Below are 4,220 nucleotides of genomic sequence, written 5' to 3'. Positions count from 1 at the left end.
AGAAGGAGCCTGAAATAAATGTGTTTTTTTTAAGTATATAAAAATAAACTCTTTTAAACAACATAATCCTCAGTCATCTTATAGTTTAGTTCCAAAGTAGGTTACTGCCCAAAATGAAGGGGAAAAAGGGGGGAGTGGTAGGGCCTTGGAAATGGTTTGTGTCATTTGGTCAACTGAGAAAACAAGTAGGGTGGTTAGTCACATGAAAATGTGGCCAAGATAAGTATAAAGGGATGATGGGAGGGGAAAGAGAAAATGAAACTTAGAAAGGAATCATCTCATTACACTCAAAAGTATTGAGCTTAGATTTCCCCCCTAAGAAACCAAACCCAGTCATGCAAAGAAATTGCATATATGAAAATCAACTGATGCCCCAAACAGAAAGATAATTGTGTTTTCTAAAGAAAGCTAATGAGTAAAGCAAATCTTTTATAATGATGCACAAACATTTGAGAATACTTTTTAAGAGAAGCAGTATTACTCATTTTAGTCCTTTTATAGTTAGCAGCTGCTGCTTTTTTCTTCTGCCTCTGAGACAAAATTTGTTTTTTTTTTTAACCTTAAGACAGGGCCACATAATATATTATTTTTTTAAATCAAGTCTTCTAGTGAAAATTCTGTACTTTAGGCCATATAAAAATTTAATTCTCAACTCTTTAAAAACCTAGTAATTATCACATATGCACCTATTACCATTCTTGACCTCAGCATATCAGTATGTATGTTGAAGTCAACAAGATGAAGACTTAACTGCTTGGGACTGACAGTAGCCCCACCTCTGCAGCAGCATGATTCTTGAGCTCCTTGTATTCTTGTGCACCAGGTGAAAATGAGGCTGAATAATCTGGTCTATGAGGAAGTTGGCTGGGCACAGGAGGAAAGTTGCCTGGAAATCTCATCTATCCAGAGAGCATTTCTGAGCACCTACTGAATAAACATTTCTCAGGAGATTGATAACAGATTTGGGGTCTTTGCTCCTCATGATAGCACTACAGACACAATCATATTTGCTCCTGCCTCTGCACATTTGTGAATCATGTCAGGACCTACTCCACCATCTACTTCAATATCCAGAGAGGTGAACTAGGTCCTCAGCCAATGAACCTTTGGCATCATGTCTTCCATGAACTTCTGCCCTCCACAGCCAGCTTCCACTGTCATGACTAAGGCCATATCTAGCTGATTGGACCATGGTGCCAAATACTCAACCATAGTGCCTGGTTTAATAGCAAGACCAACCTTCATCCCATTCTTTCAAATGTCTTTAATCAATTCTCCAGGGTTCTCAGTAGCTTCCAAATGAAAGGAATTTTGAGTTGCTCCTACTATAGCCATTGGCTTTACTTACTGTTCTGGTCTAGAAGCCATCATGTGTATGTCAAAGAAAGGGTCGTGGCCTAGTTATTATTGAAGGCTTTCTACTACAGGGTGACCAAAAGTGATATTTGGAACAAAACGCCCATCCATTATATTCAGGTGCAGATAGTCGGTCCCTAAATCCAGCATCCAGGTGGACTCGACCCCCAGGCAAGCCAGGTTTTGAGGAAGCCAAGCTATTGAGGAAGGACCTGCCGATTTTGCAGCCTGACACCATGGTGGGTGCTGATCCCCTGGACAATGTAGCTAACAGCAAGTGCAAGCACTCCAGTCTTCCACTACCTGATCAAGTCTTCCAGGTGACCCAGTATTCTTCTATATATTGTTTAAAAGAAACACATTTGAGGCAGGTAGACACATAGAGTAAAGATGAGCTACTGGAGCAAAATCCATTGGACTTCAAGTGAGATAAAAAAAATATAAAGTAGCAACAATGATCTTGGACAAAGCTAAAGCAAAAATAATTCTGATTAAAGGAGATAAGGAAGGTGTAAAGGATAATTATATTATCCTTTATATTATATTATTAATTATATTAATATATATTAACTATATTAATTGTTTGGTTGCCACCAAATGAAAAAAGTACCCAAGTCAGCTGGAAATTTATGGTGATTTAATTAATATAGTGCAAAGAAATTTAAGAAGAAGGAAGAAGGAAAGGGTGTAGGATTTCTCCCGCTTGGCTTGTGCCAGGCGGGAAGATTAGAGGCTCTAGAAGGTAAGGTTTTGGAGAGTAAAAGAGGAAGGAATTACTCTGAACTCCAAGAGGGCTCAGCCAAGATTCCTGAACCTGAATTAGCTCAAGGGCAAACTCACTGCCAAAACCCAGACAAATAGCTGCCACCACACAAAGATGTCAGAACTCTTAGCACACTGCCAGCCAGTGATGCCTCTCTGGGAAAAGAGGCCGAAGAGAGGAACTGACATGCCCTATATAGACGGTTTTAGGTTACTTTCCTGTGTCTCATCTGTACCAATGTTAGCTTAGCTTGATTTAGGATAGCCCATGGGTCTGTCTGCTGTTTCTGCACATATCTGTTGAAGGTCATTTTCTCAGATACTTAATCCTTGAGTATGGTGCAGACATTTCTGACCTTGTTAAACTAAGTAGGGTAGAGAAATGTAGAATCCCCAAGACTTGGTTCTGTTAGACCAAGTATCTCCATTGTTACTAATCAGTAAATAACTAAATCAGATCTTCTAATGTATGGTTTGAGTAGGGTGGAGTAGTTTTAAAATTCATAATGGTAATAACATTTTGATAAAAGGGAGTATAGATAATGAAGTAATATCAATATATAACATATAAACAACAAAAGGAATAGTGTCCAGATTTTTTAAAGGAGAAACTAAAGGAGAGTATGGAGGAAATAAATAGTAAAACTATACTGATGATGGAGGACCTTAACATTCGTGTATCAAAACTAGATAAATCTAACAAAAAATAGATGACTATTTACAAAAATATAAATTGCCTAGATTAACAAAAAAAAGAAATAAAATACTTAAATGATCCCATCTTAGAAAAAGAAATTTAACAAGGCATCAATGAACTCACCAAGAAAGGTTACCCAGGGCAAAATGAATTCACAAGTGAATTCTATCAAACATTGAAAGAAAAATGAATCCCAATATTATACAAACTTTTTTGGCAAAATAAGCAAAGAAGGAGTTTTATCAAATTATTTCCATGGCACAAATATGGTGTTGATATCTAAGCCAGAAAAACCAAAAACAGAAAGAAAATTACAGATCAGTTTCCTTAATGAACATCGATGTACAAATCTTAAATAAAATACTAGCAAAGAGAATACAATCATATATCACAAGATTTATTCACTATGACCAGATGAGATTCATACCAGGAACAGAGGGCTGGTTTAATATTAAGAAAATTATCAACAGTATTGACCATATCAATAATCAAAGTAAAATAAATCACATGATAATATCAGTAGGTTCTGAAAATGCCTTTGACAAAAATCAGTACCATTTAGTATTAAAAAAGGGTAGAAAGCATAGGAATAAAGGGACCTTTTCCTAAAATAATTTTTATTCATTTAAAACCATCAGTAAGCATCTTCTGCAAAGGGATGAGTTTGAAATATGTTGGAAAACCTATGGAATATGTGGTAGGGAAGGCTGTTCCCTTCCCCCCTTCATGCATGGACATTTCTCACATCACCTGCCTCTCTGTCCAGCACCCAATGCAGGTGTTTCCTCTGTTCCCTGTCTAGAGTAAGGCAAGGGGTTCAAATACTTCAAGAGGGTTGCAGTTTGGGTATTTGGTTTCATCACTGAGTTAGAAGCTTTTCAAATAAGAACAGGTGTGAAGCAAATCTGTTCATCATCATCATCATCATCATCATTATTTAATATTGTTTTAGAAATGCTAGTTTTAGCAATTAGAGAAGAAAAAAGAAAATGAAGGAATTAAAGTAGGCAATAAGGAAACAAAATTGTCACTCTTTGTAGAGAAATGATGGCATACTTAGTGAGTCCCAGAAAATCAATGGAGAAAAACTAGTTGAAATAATTAATAACTTTAGCAAAGATGCAGAAGACAAAATATACCCACATAAATCATTCAGATTTCTACATTTTTCCAACAAAGACAAAAAGAAAGAGTTAGGAAGTGAAACTCAATTTAAAATCACTTAACACAATATAAAATACTTGGGAATCTACTTGTCAAGACAAAAGCATGACTTATATCAATACAATTACAAAAGACTTTTCACATAAATAAAAGTCAATCAAAACAATTTGAAAAACATTAATTGCTCATAGATAGACTGAGGTAATGAAATAAAAATAAGAGTCCTAGGTATATTAATTTA

The 4,220-nt window shown here is 35.9% G+C and overlaps 1 pseudogene; it reads right to left on the bottom strand.

Moving 5' to 3' along the window:
• Positions 1–782: 782 nt before the first annotated feature.
• Positions 783–1,594, bottom strand: LOC100031477 (ribulose-phosphate 3-epimerase-like; annotated as a pseudogene).
• Between the last annotated feature and the right edge of the window lie 2,626 nt (positions 1,595–4,220).

The sequence above is a fragment of the Monodelphis domestica genome, chromosome 3, assembly GCF_027887165.1.
Source record: "Monodelphis domestica isolate mMonDom1 chromosome 3, mMonDom1.pri, whole genome shotgun sequence".
NCBI classification, from domain to species: domain Eukaryota; kingdom Metazoa; phylum Chordata; class Mammalia; order Didelphimorphia; family Didelphidae; genus Monodelphis; species Monodelphis domestica.
Note: the sequence above shows the minus strand (reverse complement) of the source record. Positions and strands in the feature narration are given on the sequence as shown.